Genomic DNA, 20,428 nt, shown 5'->3' on the forward strand with positions numbered 1-20,428 from the left:
ATCCCAGGAAACTCTTCACTTCCTTGACTGTGGTAGGAGCAGGCCAGTCTCTCACTGGAGCTATTTTGTCTGGGTCTGGCTGGACTCCAGCAGCACTCATGATGTGGCCTAAATATTTCACTCGGGGCTTCAGGAGGAAGCACTTGGAGGGTTTTATCTTCAACCCATATTGGGCTATGGCACTTTTGCCATGTGCATATCAACCCAAGAACAAAAGCAAAAGATCTTGTCAAGATGCTGGTGGAAGCTGGTAAGATTGTGTGATTATCCACAGCAAAACGAGTACTGTATCTACATGGACTAAAAGGTCACTCTGCCAGGAAGAAGCCATTACTCCAAAGGAAACATAAAATAGCCAGAATAATGTTTGCAAACGCACACAGGAACATAGACCTTAATTTTTGGAGTCATGTCTTGTGGCTTTACAAAACTAAAATTGAACTGTTTGACCATAATGACAATCATTATGCTTGGAAGAAAAAAGTCTAAGAACACGACCCCAACTGTGAAACACAAGGGTATGTGCAGTGCGCCGATGAAGCGTTCACCCAGATTACTGCTCATCAGAGAGGCAGAAATTTGGAAAGATCCAGCAGTGACGCCGCTCTTGTAGATCACATTAATGATGTCCACAGGTGCTGATAACATGATCAGTGGGATGATTTATGTAAGGAAATCTACAATTAGTCGCAAACTAATTGGGGGGCATATGGGGGGCATATGCAGAAATAAATAAGAGGGCTTGTTAGGAAGCGTATAAAGACATATATACAAAAAAACAAATCCAACGGATTGGGACAAATCTCCATATGAAGTTAAATTATATACAACAAACTGTTATCTTTGCATATAAAAATATCAATTCTTTATTAAACATCCTATAAAAGTAACAAGGTACACAGTGACATGTAACATAGAAAGACACTGGTAATCATGGGCTGGCATCCAGTAATTTGTAATGTAAAACCATGGATATATAGTTATTAATAATATCAAATATGTTGTTATATAATAGGCGAGGTTATTAGGTCCACAGCATACAGTGATCGACAATACAAGATATGTGTGTCAAACCCAAAGAATATAAATGCGGTAAATGTAACATATTTAACACAGAACTAGTGTCATCTGGACTGAAAATCCTAGATATACAAGCGGTGCTAGTCTTTTAGAGTATAACGACAGCAATAAATTCATGGTTGGAATTTTGGGAACCTGATGAAGCTTCCTTTAAAAAAAAAAAAATTCCCAGGTCCAGTGCTGAGTCTTCTCTGCAGGACTGACATGTCGACAGCGCAGAAGTCAATAACAGAGCCCAGGATTAATGGCACAAGCTGCTGAGCTTGCTGATTGGCTGCAGTGATGATGTGATGTCAGCGCTATAGACAATTAGAGAAATGAGAAGCAGCGGCTGAGACTGACATTAGGAAAGGGAATCTGTCAAGTGCAATATGTACCCAGTACCACGAGCAGTTCTGGGCGCATATTGCTAATCCCTGCCTAACCATCCCTGTATACAGTAGCCAGTGGCGTAGCAACTGCTTTTGCCACCCGGGGCGGTCGTCAAATTTGCCGCCCCCCTCCATTGGCCATCGATAATACAGAAAATCTATAACTTGGGTATCTTGGGTATTGGATGACGGATGGAGGGGGACAGCGGCTGAAGGGGAGAGTGGTGGCGTATGACGGGGGGCAGCGGCTGATGAGGAGAGCAGTGGCGTATGAAGGGGGGCAGTGGCTGATGGGGAGAGCAGTGGTGGATGTGTCACGCCCCTGGACTATTCAGGTCATCACAGGGTACTGCACAAACTGCCCTACCCGTGCAGTATTCAACCCCCCCATGGTTCTCTATTCTGCGGTGCTGCCTCCATCAGCATTCACAAATCCTAGATACACTTTGCACCACACCTGTCAGGCACACCAGTGGGCTGCTTAAGCAGGAATAGGGCCGCTCACCTAGGGGTCAGACAGGGAGGTGTCAAGGTCAGTCAGTTGAGTAGTGACCCTTGAGCTGTGAGGAGCTCTGAGGGAGCTGGGAGTTGGAGCTCCCAGGGGAGAAGTAAACTAGGTTGAAGACGGTGGTCTGGACCTAGAGGAGTCGGACCCCCGATCGCAGGGGATTGAGGCTAGGTGCCTGGAACCCGTCGAGGAGGACGGCCGGAAGCCTGGTTCTATGACCGGTCCGGGTCCGAAGGCACGACTGGGTACACGGACTCTAGGTCGGGGAGAAGCTTCAGGCAACCCGGCAATTAACCTGAGGAGAACGGGGCTTTTATGGACTGTTCCCACGAAGCTCAGAGATTGGGGGCACTAGCGAAACGAGGGGCATAGGGCTTTCCTAGCAAGCAGCCCACTGAAATCCCAAATGTGAGCTCCTGAGAGCAGGCTCCTTCACTTAGTCACAGTGGGGAGCGGGGCCCGGATAGCTCCAAGCTACCGGACCACAACGGACAATCTAAAACGTAGTGCCAGGAGGCAGGTTACAGACCACCAGCAACACTGCAGAGGATGGGACCAGGACGAGCTCCCCTCGAGAGGCAACGACGTTCAGAGACTTGGTTTACCCTCTTGTCAGCGTCTGCTTCATTGCTGAGTGAGTACCCAACTGACCCCTGCACTGCATCCCAGCATCTCCAAACAGAGTCCTGGGGCCTGTCCCTACTCATAGAGGGCAACGTCAGGTGGCTGCCCCACTCCATCACCCCGGGTACTCCCAACGACAGCGGCGGTACTCCCAACTACCGTACACCACGGGTGGCATCACGAACTATACCATATCCCCTGTAAATACCCCTTTTGCATTGGAGTGTGGCCCCTGAGCCCCCCGGGTCCGGATACCCTCGAGCCACGAACGAATACCCCCCCCGGATCCGAGCGGTTTGGTCCGCTGCTGGGGCAGCAGAGATGCAGGGGGGAAGCGGATGATGGGGAGAGCGGTGGTGGATGCAGGGGGCAGCGGCTGATGGGGAGAGCGGTGGTGAATGGAGTTGGGCAGCAAATGGAGGAGGGCGGTGGCAAATCGAAGGCAGTAGCGGCGGTGGATCAGGGGCGGTGACTACTGCTGTTGCGGCGGCAGCGCAGGTGAAAGGGGGCAGTGGTGGGGGCAGCGGTGGATTGGGGACAATTACCAAATGGCACTTGCAGGGATCACTCTCCTCAGCTTTCACCTACAGGTCACCGGCCCCAGATCCAAGGTGATTGGAGAGATCGGTCACAAGGCCGATCTCTCCAATCAGAGTTGGGGGCAGGTGAAACAAAGTTCACCCAGCTCCAGCCAGTGAACAGTGCTATAGCTGCACTGATCATGGCTGGATTTCAATGTTTCAGCCATTTTCAATGGCTGAAGTATCACAGTGGCTGTGATTGGCTGACCGGCGTTCGTCAGCCAGTCATAGCCTCCGTAGGTCCGGGGGGGAAACACCACTCCTGCTGAGATCAGGCAGAGGTCCCCTCCTCCCCAAATCTAAGGTTTTTGCACACCGATCGCAACCACCGAGACTCCGGGGCCGCGATTTCGCCACTGACACGTGCCACCTGGGGCGGACCGCCCCCTCTGCCCCCCCTTGCTACGCCACTGACACTAGCATAGATAAAGAGATTTTAGAAAAAAATATTTATTTCATCGTATGCTAATGAGCGCGGGGGACTAGTCGGCTCATTAGCATGTTAGTATGCCCTTGTGAGTCCCTGTAGGCGTGCTAACATGGTAATGAATATGCAGCGTCAGTGGATGATCTCACTCACCATGAAGCCGTGTTACGCGTCCTGGCTTCAAACTGAGGTAGTGCGCATGCCCAGAAACTCCGGGGTCATGTGCACTGAGCCGAAATCTAGCGTCGGACGTGATGGCAGCGGAGAGGTGAGTGAGATCATCCTCTGACGCTGCACATGCATTAGCATGTTATCACACCCACAGGGGCCCACAAGGGCATACTAACATGCTAATGGGGCCAACTAGCCATTGGGACTAGTCCCTGCACTCATTAGCATATGGTAAAAAATCTTTAGAAATACTTTTTCTAAAGATCCCTTTATATATTCTAGTCTATACAGGGATGGTGAGGCAGGGATTAGCAGTATACACCCAGACTTGCTCGTGGTTCTTGGTACATATTACACCTGACAGGTTCCCTTTAAAGAGTTTGTTTGTGAGGGAATGTGGCTGTGCTCAGCCTGCAGCATGTGCTGGAGTCCGCTCCCCACTAGAGGGCGGTGTCTGATCAGCTCCGGCACCAGGAAGTAGCTCGGCTGCTGCTTTTCTTGTCCAGGGCTGAGTGACTCCGTGGGACACAGACAGGGTGGGTGAAGCACGCGTGGGGCGCAGGACCCCGGCCATTGCCATGTAACTGGTCCTTAGTGTATGATCGTAACAGCTGTGTAGGTCTGTGCATTCCTTAGGTCAATGTGAGGGGCGACACTGGGGGGAGGGGGATGTGCAGAGCAGTCCTGTGTGCTGCAGAGCAGTCCTGTGTGCTGCAGAGCACTCCTGTGTGCTGCAGAGCACTCCTGTGTGCTGCAGAGCTGTTCAGTGTACTGTGCAGTGTAATGCTGGAGATGCTGCACTGCAGGAGATCGGAGGCAGCTGGGTGATTTGTGATTTGCTTCTTGTGGTTCCTTATGGATCTGACCCCGGTTATCTGCGTTTTGCCGCCATGGAGCAGCGTTATTGCACCCAAAGTTGGGCTATGTGCGCACAGTGCGTTTTTGTGCGTTTTTCGGGTGCGTTTTTGGCCTCAAAACTGCAGGACTTTGCTTCCCCAGCAAAGTCTATGAGTTTTCATTTTTGCTGTCCGCACGCATCTGTTTTTTTACCTGTGTTTTTGAGTTAAAAAAAAATGGACATGTCAGTTCTTTCCTGCGTTTTTCTGCGTTTCCCCCCCATGCAATGCATTTGAAAAACGCAGCAAAACGCAGCCAAAAACGCACCAAATCGCGGCAAAAACGCATGCGTTTTTTATGCGTTTTTTCGACGCAGGTGCGTTTTTGTGCGTTTTTAGCAGCCACAAACGCACAAAAACGTAGCGTCAAAAAGACGCAGTGTGCGCACATAGCCTTGCTGTGTAGCCAAATCTGATAGCAATCAAAAATTCTTCGAAGCGACAGCGAAACGCGTCGAGGTGCAGGGTGGTGTGTCTGTACCAGGTCCAGGGGTCATTGTGGTAGGTTACTTTTCCTGCTGGTCCTGCTTTGAATACACTAAGGGAGTTTCTGTGATCCCTGGTTGCCACGGTCATGATTTAGGCTGTGACAGCACTTCTCCATGCATAGGGTGAATACTTTATTCTGCATGTACTTTCTTATACATAAGTACAATATTATATTCTGCATATCATGTTTTATTATGATCTATGATTGCTGAACAGTGGGTAGTGTTATACACCTAGCCAACCTGATGAAATGTAATTGTTGTATATAATCGTTGTATCATAGAACTTTGTATACCTGTTACTGTAATAGTCCTTATGTATTTCTATGTCTTACCAAACCCCTGGTCTGGTCTTTCAGGCACACCTCCCTGGTTGTGATTTTACAGGCACTTCTGCACTTTATGTGTCCAAATGACATCCCTTAAATCCATTGTCAATTTTGTTGTCATATAATGAATTAAATTGCACCTTATTATCTTGATATGGAATTTTCTTGGATTTATTATGATATTGGTGTGTTAATCATGAATTTTTGAAGGTCTCTCTTTCTCTTTTTTGGGGTAATATAAGGGGTTAATGACAGCTGTGATTTGTAAAAAATCAGAGCTGCCATTAAGCCCTGAGTTGATAATGGAGAGGAATCTATGAGACCCCCCATTACCAACCCTGTAAGTAAAAAGAAAAAAGCAAACACACAACTTTATTTTAAATTAAAATTAAAAACACACCCTCTTTCACCAATTTATTAACCCCCAAACACCCCCACAGGACCGACATGATCCCCATGACGTCCCACGACGATCCTGGCTCTGCTACATCCAGAAGCTGCTCTGGTGGAAAACAATACCGATCATTGCAGCTGCTGGGACACACTGAAGACAGCAGGAGACCCGACTGTGAGTAGATATGACGTCAGTAAGGTTACCGGAATTCACAGCCGAGTTCCCATGGTACTAAGTATGACCGCCAGTGAACCCATTGCCGGATTACGGAACACTGCACCACAAAAGTTTGCCAGTTAGGTCATCGGAGTTCACAGTCGGGGCTTTCTGCTGCCTTCAGTGAAAGTGGAACCCATTGCCGCACTGTCTGATTGTTGGACACGGCCGCTCGGCAATGGGTTACACTTTCACTGAATGCAGCGTGTTCAACTTTCACTGAGGGCAGCAGGATCAATTTTCACTGAGGGCAACGGGGAGCCCCGAGTGTGAGCTCCAGTGACCTTACTGACAGATATCCCAGCAGCTGGAAAGTCAAGGGACATTAACATCTCCCTTAAAGACTTCTTTAAGGTTTCTGGGCCTCACAGCTACCGGACTGCTGTGCTGCCGTGCCAGGCAATCTGAAAGTCCAGCAGTCCGGCAGTCAGGTCAATGGAGCTCCCCTGCTGCTGTCAGTGAGCTCAATTGAACCTGCTGCTGGACTCTGATTCCTGAACACGGCCGCACAGTAGTCCAGTAATCCAGCAGCAGGTTCAACTGAGTTCACTGAGGGCAGCGGGAGAGCCCCTAGTGTGAACTCTGGTATACTGACTGACAGACTGCTGTGTCCCGCAATCAGGCAGTCCAGCGATCTGGCAGTGGATTCACCGGTGATAACACTTGTTACCATGGAAACACCAGCTGTGACCTCAGGTGAAACCATTGAACTCCATGCCAGATTACCGGAGTAGGCAATACGAGCACATTGAGTTTTTGGTTGCAGACATTTCTGCACCAAATCTGCAGCTCCTGGCACCAAAACGCATGCAATATTGGTGCGGATTATTGCCAGGAGATGTAGATATGGTGCAGAAATGTTTGCGACTAAATACTGAACGTGTGCACATGCCTAATCCGGCATTGAGTTCAATGACTTCACCTGAGGTTAGGTTACTGAGTTCAATGAGTTCACCTCAGGTCGCAGCTGTAGCTCTGTTAGTGTGTCCCTGACGCCGCAGTGCTCAGTCACGTTTTTTGTGTTCATGCACTGTGACCTCAAATATAGCAGTACTGGGATTATTGTGGGACATCATGTCTGTGGATTACGTTGGACCTGCAGGGGTGTTTTCGGGGTTAAATTGGAGAAAGGGAGTGTTTTTTTTTTTTTATTTAATGATTTTTCTCTGTATTTTGTGTTAATTTCTTTTGATTTTTCAGGATTAGTAATGAGGGGATCTCATAGACCACTCCTCATTATTAACCTTACTCTTGATGCCATCTGTGAATTATTGATAACTCACAGCTGTCATTAACCCCTTATATTACCCCGATTTCCACCACACCAGGTCAATTGGGATGAGCCTAGTAAGGTGCTGGAGTTGGCACATCTAATGGATGCAACAATTTTAGGGTGGCTGCAGGCAGCTATTTTTAGGCTGGGAAGGGCCCAATAAAACATTGGCCTCCCTAGCTTGAGAATACCAGCCCCCAGCTGCCTGCTTTATCTTGCAAGGGTATCAAAATTTGGGGTGACCTTACAATGTATTTTTTTTAATTTATTTAAATGATTAAAAAAAAGTATGAGGTCCCTCATATTTTGATACACAGCCAAGATAGTGCACACAGCTGGAGCCTGTAGCTGTCTACTTTATTAGTACTGGGTATCAAAATATGGGGGACCCTGCAACATTTTTTCCAATTATTTATCTTTACACTCCACTTCTGGTGACCCAGAGATCTAGTGTAATGGCAGCTAATCACAAACGACAGAGGGTGGGTGGGGGAAGCAGGACTACAACTAACCACACACTGCTACAGACGGTGGGCAGGGGAAGCAGTGCATATTCATGTACTTTAATGATTGAACCAGGAAGCAATGTGACAGCCAGGGAAACTCAGTAAGTATAAAGGGTGCTTTACACGCTGCGACAGCCACTGCAGATCCGAGCAGCCCGGCTGCTGACGTAGGGGCAGCACATATACCCTTTTTTTGGGTGGGAATGAATGCATGGGAAGGCACCAGAAAAAAATGGAACATTTGGATTAACTTTATGTTCTGCTGCTGTCATTCGGTGGGTTTGAGATTTCTGGCCTAATCTAAAGGGTGATTTAAACGCTGCGACATCGCTAGCGATTGCTAGCGATGTTGCGAGCGATAGCACCTGCCCCCGTCGTTCGTGTGATATGTGGTAATCACTGCCGTAGCGAACACTATCGCTACGGCAGCGTCACATGCACATACCTTGTCAGCGACGTCGCTGTGACCGCCGAACAATCCCTCCCTCAAGGGGGAGGTGCGTTCGGCGTCATAGCGACGTCACTGCGGTGCTACTAAGCGGCCGGCCAATAGAAGCGGAGGGGCGGAGATGAGCGGGCCAAACATCCCGCCCACCTTATTCCTTCCTCATTGCCGGTGGACGCTGGTACGGTGAGTTTCCTCGTTCCTGCGGTGTCACACACAGGGATGTGTGCTGCCACAGGAACGACAAACAACCTCGCTACTCACCTGTCAACGATTTTTGGTGTTGGAGCGACCTCTCCAATACCAACTCTTTTGCGATCCTTTTAGGTCGCTCAGAGGTGTTACATTCTGCGATGTCGCTAATGACGCCATATGTGCGTTACAACACCGTGATCCTGACGATATATCGTTAGCGATGTCACAGCGTGTAAAGCACCCTTTACTCTCCTGCTTTAACCTCTGTAGTATTTTGGCAACATTATTACCAAAAAACAAATGGGAGTCAGAAATGCATCCAGGCATCTTCCCCGTGCTGTTCCCATTCTGTTTCAGCACTTCTCCATCCATTGTAGCATTTTTACAGCCCTCTCAGATCTACTTCCAAGGTAGATAAAAAAGTTTCAGCACAAAGAATCCGAACCCGAATATTTGACTATTCGCCCATCTCTACTGATAACCAATGTCACTGTCATAATATACCGTATTTTTCATTTTATAAGACGCACCGGATTATAAAACACACTCCAGATAAAAAAAAAAAGTAAAAAAAAATAAAAATGGTGTCCGTCTTATACTCCGGTGTTGTCTTTCCGGAGGGGGGCGGCAGAGGTTGTGCTGGCAGCCGCGGCGGGTCCGTGGTGGCAGCGGTGGCGGGTCAGTGGCAGCAGCGGCGGCGGGTCAGTGGCAGTAGTGACAGCAACGGCGGTGGGTCAGTAGTGGAGCAGACTGGTGCGGTAAGTGTCCCAGTCTGTCCGCGGTCTCGGTTCAAATGATGATGCCTGGAGCATCGCATGCGCAGATGGAGCTCTCATCCAAGGGCTCGATCTGCGTACGCGCTAACTCCTGGCACCATCATTTGAATCTGGGACCGCGGACACACTGGTACACCTACCGCACAGTCACCGTAGTCTGCACAGCCACACGCACAGAGTGGCAGCTAGCAGGCCGCCCACCCACCCCCACAGAGAGGCAGCCGGCCTCCAGGACAGAGAGGTAGCTGGCACCGACAGGCAGCCGGCTGCCCGAACGCAGCCACAGGCACCTGACCGCCCGCAGGCAGCCACAGGCAGCCGGCCCCCTGAACGCACCCGATCGCCGTACAGACAGCCCCCCCAGTGAGCTATATTCAGATTTTAAGACGCACCCCTCATTTTCCTCCCAAATTGTTTAGGAGGAAAAGTGCGTCTTATAATCTGAAAAATACGATAGTTCCTGTGAACGTCATCAGACCACCAGCATTCACAGGAGATCAGTATTTCTGCTGTACAAAACAAGCAATTGGAGTATATCAGCTTCAAATCCCCAACAATAAAAAGTGTATAAAAAAAAATTGTTTAAAATATGAAAAAAAAATCCAAAACACAAAAGCTCTAATCACCCCCTTTTTGCCCCATTGAAAATAAAGCAATAATAATAAAAAAAAAAACCCCGCATATTTTGAAGGGGCTAAAAAAATGCCAACACCCCATCCCGCAAAAATGCATGAGAAATCTGAATTTACCCCCAGTGTGAATAATTTTCTGCTTTTCTATGTGGGATTTCCAGGAATAAATGGCTTGTTACTTATTACTGTGAATTTTTATTTTTGATTTTAAAACTCCCAGAGAAATTTTCTAATGCTCGTGAACCGGGAGGTGGATACAAGATGCAGATTATGGTTGGATTTCACATGGCTTTTTGTGCGTTTGTCCGTCCTGTGCGCGCTTGGCTTTATGGCAATGTTCACACAGTACATACTGCAATTTTTGTGCTGACTCTCCTGCTTGAGAAAATATGCAATGTTTAACAATGCAAGAAGAGTGAATATAATCTCATGAAAAGTATTTACGGACTCCATTGATTTGTGTGTATTTTTGGTGCATTTTTCCTTTTAGGCTTTAATGCAGACCATAAAAATGGTGTGTAAAGAATGCAGTAGCGTGTTAAAGAAGTTGTCCAGTTACCAAAACTGTTTTTTTTTTTTTTGATAAATCTTGCTATTATGTGCCTCTAAACACATCTATCACGTTATTTTACCAATATTATCTTTTATCATGGTCTAGCATAACATCTTCATTTCTGGCTCCAGCTCTGATGGAGTTAATCTCTCTCTTAACTTCCTGTGTTCAGTTACTACAACTTCCATAATCCTTTGCAGTAACTAGCAATCTATCTCCCAACCCATTCTGACTGTTCCCTCCCCTCAGATCTCCACCACAACAGTTCCCTCCCCTCCTTCCTGTGTGCACTGCCTAATCATGGTAATAGAGCTTTTATCCTTTGGTCTTTCTGTGCTGCATGTCACTGTCTCCACTGTGGGACTTGTAGTGCAGGTGACCGGATGATACATGTCACTAACTGCCCCTCTCTGTGATTTCTGCTGCATAGTACCAACTGTATACACTCTCACCTGCACTACAAGTCCCACAGTGGAGACAGTGACATGCTCTGCTCTGACACATAGTGTGCTGCATGTCACTGTCTCCACTGTGGGACTTGTTGTGCAGGTGAGAGTGTATACAGTTGGTAGTATGCAGCAGAAATCACAGAGTGGAGACAGTGACATGTATCATCCGGTCACCTGCACTACAAGTCCCATAGTGGAGACAATTAGTGACATGCAGCACACTATGTGTCAGAGCAGAGCATGTCACTGTCTCCACTCTGGAACTTGTAGTGCAGGTGACAGAGTGGAGCAGATTGGTCCCATGCAGCTGTGCTGCTGGTGGGAGTATATGATCACACTGCCGACACCGCCCGTTCTCCTGACAGCTGAGCAGAGCGGGCGAGTGGACAGTGTGATCAGATACTTGCGTGACAGGGGGGATTTCAGTGGAGGAAACCCCCCCTGTACTCCACACTGGAGCCCGTACCTGCCACAGCTGAATGCTGGTAAGCGTCTGCTTTCACCGCTCCACAGTAAAGTTCTCCGGCTCCTCCCCTCGATGCTGTGCTGTGACGTGCGGTAGTCACCGCCCACAGCCCTGTCAGTCACTGTGAGTGGCGCCGGCATCCTGTGACGTACCCGTCTTGTTTGAGAGCCCGGAAATGCCGGGACGTCAGAGGATGCCGGCGGCCACAGCTCCAGGGGGTCATGTGACAGGCACTGAGCGTGCAGGATAGCGCCGCTCAGTGCCAGAAATGGAAATAGAGGCTATTGAAGAAGATGCAGACAATGGTAAGTGAAAATCATTGGGGGAAAAAAAAAATGGGTGGACCACCCCTTTAAGTGCAGAATCCCAGTGTTCCTAAACTAAAAAATGCAATCAGAGCAGATTTTCAGAACATATTTTGGTGCAGAAATCTGCAGAAAAGGCATTTTTGCATGTGATTTAAGGGGTATTTTTATTTCCTCTAATAAAGGTCATTCTTTTATGATAAAATGTATACAATTTCTAATCTTCTGTATGAACTCAGTGTCTCAACTTGTTCGAGTGACGGTGCAGTAATTTATATCAGTGGATAATCGGTGAACGAGCGTTCATCAGGGGATTCGATGGTGTTGGCAAAGAAAACATCATTATCAGTCGTGCATCACAAATGACATATTCTGTTATTAGCATGTACTGTATATGGGGACAGAACGATCAGATTAGCAACTGCTCTGTCCACATTACTGCTCGTCATCCTCTGTGCCAGGTCTGTAAACAAGCGTTGGATGACACATAAATGAAAAACTAGAATATATTTGCTTTGTTTTTTTATGTGATTTTTGCAAATCATATATATTGCATATAAAAATCCTCTTTTGAGCTCACTGTGTGTATACAGCCGTATTTTTCCCATGTGAGAGATCACTTGACCAGGACAGGTTTTTATTTGAGGGCCACAATGATAATTCCTATTGAGTTGCAAACATATTCTTATCATATTCATATTCTTTCTACCCTACAATTAATTTGATAACCGGTCCTTGTGTGCCATTTAGACTATTGATGCAGGCCATTCAATAGCTGCTCATTGCCTCTATGATCAGTAAGGATGGCAGGTGTAGACAGGCCAACAAATATTTTATGGGCCCGATTCATCAAAGTTTGCACCAGTGTTCTAGTGTAATAAGCATTGAAAGGTCACATCATTTTGGCACAACTGGCGGCTACGCTAAAATTATTTGACTTTTTGCACTCACACCATTTTCACCCAGCTCCAACAAAGTAGGCAGAACGGTGTTCACTACCGTACAAATTCTATTCCAGCAGGGACTGGAGTAGGATTTGTGGCAAGGAGCACACAGAGAGACACATCACTCATCAGCGCTCCTGATCATAAAGAGGGGCACGCTTCATAAATCAGGAGGGTCTACGTCCAGCACATCTCCTGATCAAGACCGGCATGAACAAGACCCGTCTAGATGTGGGTCACAAAGGGCAATGTGCTGCCGATGATGAAGATTTTTACACTTGATTAAATATTAAATGAACGTTTTAGGACCAATTATTGGATTGTCTCAATGAGTCATTAGTAGTGATGGGCGAACCCAGACTGTAAAAGTCCCGACCCGCGCGGGTTCAAAAGTACCCGAGTGCCGGGCCCAAAATGCTCAAGGAATTTTGGGTATTGATCCGGATCTGGCACTTGGGTAATTAAAAAAAAACAAAAGGGAAGAATAAAGAAAAAAAATAATAATGCAAGTTGGCTGTACTTACTGAGGTTCCATCACGGCTGTACACTGCTCCCGCGGCCACCCATTCACTTCCATGGCTGCTCATTATCTTCATTGCATTTGCACTGATTTCTCTACCCACCGGCATCTGTGGTTGGGTGCAGACAGACGCTCCCCCACAGCATATCTGACACTTGTCTGTGGGTCTATCATACAGTAAAAATAAAATAATTGTCATAGGGTTCCCTCATATTATGATACCCAGCACAGATAAAGCCTATAGCTGCAGGTCCCAGCCGTGTGCTTATCTTGGCTGTGTATCAAAATAAATGGAACCACATGCAACTTTTTTTTTTAATTATGTAAATAAATAATTAAAAAAACACAGCGTGCGGTCCCCCCAATTTTGATACGCAGTCATAATAAAGCCCGACAGCTGGGGGATGGTATTCTCAGGCGGGGGGCTATGATTATTGGGGCCCCCCAGCCTAAAAATGTCAGCCTGCAGCTGCCTAAGCACTTTACTTTGCCATCACACCAGGGCAATTGGGGTAATGAGGAGTTAATCGCAGCTCACAGCTGCCACTAAGCCCTAGATTAGTGATAGGGATAGTCTATGAGACCCCTCCATTACTAATCTGTAAGTGAAAAGAAATAAACACAAACACCGAAAAAATCCTTTGAAATAAAAAGCAAAAATGACACCCTCTTTCGCCACTTCATTAACCCCAAAAACATCCCTGCAGGTCCGATGTAAACAACACGAGGTCCCATGACAATTTCAGCTCTGCTACATTGCTGAAGGCATAGAGCACGATCATGGTAAATAAACCTAGAAAAGAACATAAAAATACAGTAACTACATGAAATGTCCATATCTCTGGAACCATGGAATAAATGATAAATTCTGTGTGAATAGAATAAGAGCAAAAGCTGGGCACTGTGGAGCTAGTAAGAGGCCCTCTTTAAGTGAGTCTTAGGTAAAGTTCAAATGAGCGTTAATCTTTACAGCCCAGTCATGTCCGCATCACTTGCCCCATGTGTTGGTCTATCTAGCATATGCTTACTGTCTATATGATCCTGTCTGTTCTCTAAATCGGACCTGACTAATACTATATAATGCTGCAATTTTTCCAGGCAGATCTAAAGTCCGTGTGGAAAATCTCCCATGTGCACCAGCATATAGACCAACAGCGATCTGTGTAGGAGCAATATTTAACAAAATCCTCAAAAAAACCTCTTATCTGTTAAATCCCTCGTGAACATCCATTGAACTTTGTTTACCTGCATTAGCAATCACTAGTGGTGCAGGTGCTGCACATAACTATTGTGGTTGATTAGGCAGTGCTAATACCAGTAGATGCAGCATGTATGCATTGTGTCTAGTGATTGGCTGCCATAGTTGTGTTTGCTGAGTAATCACACATAAAAATAGTTTGCATCAAAGGTTCTAAAGAAAAATAAGTTTTTCCAATTACATTTTCTGTGTCTTTATCCCATTCGTGGTTTTGGCCTTTAAATAACACAATATACAGACTGAATCTGCACTGCTTAAAGGGAATATGTCAGGTCATTTTCTAGTACTATAGTAATGTTATCTTTAAATAGGGCTTAAGGTACCGTCACACTTAGCGACGCTCCAGCGATCCCACCAGCGATCTGACCTGGCAGGGATTGCTAGAACGTCGCTACATGGTCGCTGGTGAGCTGTCAATCAGGCTGATCTCCACAGAGATCAGCCACCAGCGACCCGTGTAACAACGCTGTGCTTGGTAACCATAGTACACATCGGGTTACTAAACAAAGTGCTTTGCTTATAGTTACCCGATGTGTACCTTGGCTACATGTGCAGGGAGCCGGCTTCTAGAAGCTGCGGACGCTGGTAACCAAGGTAAATATCGGGTAACCATGTCACCTACGTCACACTGAATTCTCCAGAGCTTACAACAAGATAACAGGAGAAGGTACAGCAATAAAACTTACTGATCCTGTTAGAGCTTCAGCCCTATTTAAAGAAAACATTATTATTGTACTAGAAAATCACCTGACAAATTCCCTTTAAAAGTGGCCTTAGTACTTAGACACCAAACAGAGTCAATATTATGGAGCCCCTCACTCTCCTCTAAGAGCAATGATTCTCGGGTAGCATACCCCAGTACATACGGCATCTGATAGAGCATGACACATTTTTGTTCGGCTTTTAGGTTTTCACGTAAGCTGATAGAAAAGACCTCCCTGTGTCTTTGTGTGACATTAGAGGCACAGCACAGAGCCCATGCAGAGGGCCCTATTATAGCTATGTACATAATACTGAGCCACAAAATGGCCATGTGCATCGGTCAGTGAGGATGATGTGTGTGCAGATCCCAGGGGTATAGAGGGGTCAGATGTAATTTAGTTGGATTGTACAATGCTCTTCATATCTTGCATAAATTACCATATGGAATAGGAGAAGTCGGATATCAGTAGCAGAAGCTGCAATGTTTTCATAAGGAGACGCTTGTGATATGTAGCAACACATTAATTAACACTAGAGAATGTTTTGCTTCTGAGACAAGCCTGACAGATTACTTTCTAGAGAGAACATGCGGAATCCATTTGTTGCAATTCCCCATCGTGTTGGCTGATTGTTACTTTATGGGCAGTAGTGTTTTACTTCTGCTCGAATTGTGGAACATGATACGAGATGCCTGGAAAACGCATTTTATAGCGCCAATAAATTTATTTCTACATAACACCCGATTGGGGATTTTCATTTTAGTGTCATTTATTGTCATGTCCAAAACTCAAGAAAATGCCATATAAGAGCATGCAAAAATGGCACTAACTCAAAAAATACAAGTACAATGGTACTTGGTTAACGAGAACAATCCGTTCTGGGACTGTGCTTGTTAACCAAGTTACTCGTTCAGCAAAGCAAGATTTCCCATAGGAAATCATTACAATGCAGACGATTCGTTCCACAACTTGTTAAATGTCCCATCCTGGTCCCCTATTGGGCCTTTACACACATGCACAAACACACACAAACATACACACACACACACACACACAAACACACAAGCACACACGCACATATTATATGCTCACCTTTCCTTCCGTTCCATCGCCAGTCTGCTGGGACTTGCTGTTCTGTAGCACGGGCTGTGTATCGGGTAACCATGACGATGAGGGAGGAACTTCTGCACCCAGAGCGCTGACGTCAAAGACAGGAGCCTCTGATTGGTCAGCGCGCTGCCTTTGAGTAGCATCTGACAGCGGAAGTTCCTGCCTCGTCGCCGATGGTTACCGATACACAGCCTGGAGCGACGAATTACAAGACCCAGGAGACCGGCGATGGAACGGAAGGTACACATATTATGCTCACCTTCCCTTCCGTTCCATCGCTGGCCTCCTGGGTCTTGTATTTCGCCGCGAGGATTCCTCCCTTGTCGCAATGCACCGGCGGACTACAAGAATCATGAGGCCGGCGATGGAACAGAAGGTAAGGTGAGCAACTGAGCATAATACTGTATGTGTATGCGTGTTTGTTTGTGCGTGTTTGTGTGTGTTTTGTGCGTACATGTGTGTGTGTGTGTTTTTTGCATACATGTGTGTGTGTTTTGTGCGTACATGTGTGTTTGTGTTTTGTGCGTACATGTGTGTTTGTGTGTTTTGTGCGTACATGTGTGTGTGTGTGTTTTGTGCGTACATGTGTGTGTGTTTTGTGCGTACATGTGTGTGTTTGTGTTTTGTGCGTACATGTGTGTGTTTGTGTGTTTTGTGCGTACATGTGTGTGTTTGTATGTTTTGTGCGTACATGTGTGTGTTTGTGTGTGTTTTGTGCGTACGTGTGTGTGTTTTGTGCGTACATGTGTGTTTGTGTTTTGTGCGTACATGTGTGTGTGTGATTTGTGCGTACATGTGTGTGTGTTTTGTACGTGTGTGTGTGTTTTGTGCGTACATATGTGTGTTTGTGGGTGTTTTGTGTGTACATGTGTGTGTTTGTGTGGACTGCAAGTGCGGGTCAGAGCGCGGTGGATGTACGGAACCAAAAGTGTGTGCGGTGAGGATTTTGCTCGTACAGCAAAGCTTTCTCGTAAACCGAGTTACAAATTTACAGAAAGCTTTGCTTGTTAATTATCGTCATGTTAAAATTAGTATGAAGTCTAAAAATTTTCATATATTTATACTGCATACTTAGCAGGATTCACTGAAAATTTTATTAGTATTTTTATACTTTTTTTTTTAACAATAAAATGCAAATAAGAATCCACTACATACTATTCTTGCACTATACAGTGGAACCTCGCTTAACGAGTAACCCACTTAACAAGAATTTCGCTTAAAGGGAACCTGTCATCAGAAATTTAGCTTTAAACCTAAAAGTTTCCCCCTCTGCAGCTAGTGGGCTGCATTCTAGCAAGGTTCCTGTACTTGTTGTGCCCCCTTTGAAACCAAATTAAACACTTTATAAAGTTGTACCTTTTTGTCTGCAATTCTTGTAAATTATCCATGGGGGCGGGCTCTCTTGCGTCCGTTGCTGTCCCTCCTGCAGATTGACGCCGTCCCCCAACGCTCCATTTCATATCTCAGGACACCGCCCACTGCGCCCGAGGTCCTGTGCATGCGAGGATCGCTGGTGACGTGGTCGCAGGCACCAGATTATGGGCAGCGCTGTGATTGCATCGCAAGTGCCCACCCATAATCTCGTGACCGCGATCTTCCCTCTGCCTCCTGCGTTCTGCGCAAGCGCTGGCCAGATGACCCGATGTCACCTCCTTCCCATCCTGCCCTGCAGCAGGAAATAGATGGGAGGAGCGGAGCAGCACAGTACAGGATACGAGGAGACGCGCAGAGGATCTGAGCGACGTACTCAGTAAAAAAAACATGTAAAATCAAACAAAGACACACATTGTCTTCTGAAAAGTGAAAAGCACTAAACGTTTTGGTTTTTTTTGTAACCTGTGGTGGCCTGCTCTGCTCCTCCCATATATTTCCTGCTGCAAGGCAGGATGGGAAGGAGGTGACGTCGGGTCATTTGGCCAGTGCTTGCGCAAAACGCTGGAGGCAGAGGGAAAAGGGCGGGTACGAGATTATGGGCGGGCACTTGCGATGCAATCACAGCGCCGCCCATAATCTCGTGCCTGCGACCACGTCACCAGCGGTCCTAGCATGCACGGGACCTCGGGCGCAGTGGGCGGCATCCAGAGATATGAAATGGAGCGTGGGGGGACGATGTCAATCTGCAGGAGGGACAGCAACGGACGCAAGAGAGCCCGCCCCCATGGATAATTTACAAGAATTGCAGACAAAAAGGTACAACTTTATAAAGTATTTAATTTGGTTTCAAAGGGGGCACAAAAAGTACAGGAACCTTGCTAGAATGCAACCCACGAGCTGCAGAGGGGGAAACTTTTAGGTTTCAAGCTAAATTTCGGATGACAGGTTCCTTTTTAAGAACCTCACAGATTCAGGACACATAGATAAGTTTCGTAGAGAGAAAGTCATTTTTAGCTTTTTTTTTCTGATGGGATGCTGGATATCCTTTTTCTATTGAAATCATTTTACCAATAACAGCAAAAAACAGACAACCCAGAGAGTAAAGTGTGGGCCAATGTCATAGCTGGGATGTGGTGTGCTGAGACAGTCCTATATGAAAGATTCATAAACAGTCATATTTGGATCACCCTGTGATGATCCAGGCTGGCTTTTCCCTGCTGTTGGTTACACCCAGCTCTGGCCTGGTCATGTCAGGGGTTAACTTCCCTTGCCTCGCTCTGGATCCCAGGACACTATATATTGCCTCTCTACCTATGGCTCAGTGCCAGTGATATTTCTGCCTTGCAGTGTATATACTGGCTCTGGTGAGTGTTCCTGATCTGTTCTGCCTCCCTGCTACTGTGTCCTGACTTTGACCCTCCCCCGTTCGTCTGCCTGTCCCGGTCCCTGACTCCCCGCTGCTGTCTGTTGTTTGTGTTTCCCTCTGTATACCTGATCTCCCGGCTTCCAACTCAGTTCTGTTTTCTGACCTGATGTTGATCCTCCCTTTGCAGTGACTCGTCTTTCCTGGCTAGACCCTGACTGTTTGACTACTCTATTGCCCCCTGGTGGCTCGCCTGTTAACTGCCTGCTGAAGTTACTCTGCTGTACTTCAGCTGCCTTTCCCGTTAGTGTTTCTTTGTCTCTCCTTCACTACTCTGCTGCCACCTGAGGATTATGCTGTACTATGTCTTCCTAGCCTTTGTACAGCATGACACACCCAAGGTATATTTGCAATTGTGAAAGTTTGTGAACCCATCAAAATTTTCTGTATTTCTGTATAAATTTAACCTAAAACTAGATCAAATATTCATACAAGTCCTAAAAGTAGAGAATAAAATCATAAAAATGAGTAACAAAAAGTTAGCTTTTTTATTGAGATAACAGATCCAGTATCACATGGCTATGAGTCAAAGTATGTGTGAACCTTTACTGTGTATCTGGTCCGGCAATATCTTCATCTAAATGTTTCTGGTAATTAATTAGCAGTGATGAGAGAGCATGCTCGGGTGCTCGGTACTCATAATGAGCATTTGGTGTTCAGATGGACTAGTGTACCGGGTATAATGGAAGTCAATGGGGGATTCAAGCATTTTTCCCAAAAATTTCATGGAAAAAATGTTTGAGTGCCCCATTGACTTCCATTATACTTGGATACTCGAGTCACACCCATCGAGCACCCGAGCATGGTACTGCTCACTCATCACTATTGATTAGTCCTGCACATCAGCTTGGATAAATTTTAGCCCATTCCTCCCTACAAAACAGCTACAATTCTGTTATATTGGTTGGTTTTCTCGCATGAACTACTCACTTCAGGTCCTTTCACATCATTTCTATAGAACTAAAGCGCACCAATCTCATATATAAGCTAAAGCCAGTGCTATACTAGTACTATCAGGCTGAGTCTCTACATACTTTTAGTTGTCAGGATGCATAGATTTTGAAACACAAGCAACTAAAGCTTGTAAAATGAACAGTTTTTTGATTGGTAGCAGCTAATAGCTAGGGTGGGTTTTGATACTAATTTCCACCCCCTGACTGCCCGTTCTCCCCCTATCTATGCAAATTTTATTGTAGAAGCATTTTACTAATGGTTGTGGCTTGAAGGACCTTGCTGACGTCATACCCATGTGACCAGAAGGGGCGGAGCCTCCACCAACATAGCTGATACCAGGAAGCAACATTATTTTTGTTAGCTGAGGCCCCGCCCCTTCTGGTCACATGGGTATGACATCAGCAATGTCCTTCTAGCCACCATGATTTATAGACACAACCTTCTATAATGGCATTTGTA

General features: G+C 46.3%; 1 protein-coding gene across 5 annotated transcripts in view; it reads left to right on the top strand.

The window, feature by feature from the left end:
- C1H5orf63 (chromosome 1 C5orf63 homolog) overlaps positions 1–20,428 on the top strand; it is a 173,275-nt gene that overhangs the window by 48,827 nt on the left and 104,020 nt on the right. The window contains exon 1 of one of the 5 annotated variants that reach the window (XM_075324776.1): positions 4,213–4,298. The exons of 3 other annotated variants lie outside the window; for them this stretch is intronic. The gene's annotated coding sequence lies outside the window, so the exon portion shown is untranslated. Of the gene's footprint in view, positions 1–4,212; positions 4,299–5,915; positions 6,044–20,428 lie in introns of those variants that run through there. One more of the 5 variants, XM_075324788.1, reaches the window with a different exon arrangement.

This window comes from Anomaloglossus baeobatrachus, chromosome 1 (assembly GCF_048569485.1).
Source record: "Anomaloglossus baeobatrachus isolate aAnoBae1 chromosome 1, aAnoBae1.hap1, whole genome shotgun sequence".
NCBI lineage: Eukaryota > Metazoa > Chordata > Amphibia > Anura > Aromobatidae > Anomaloglossus > Anomaloglossus baeobatrachus.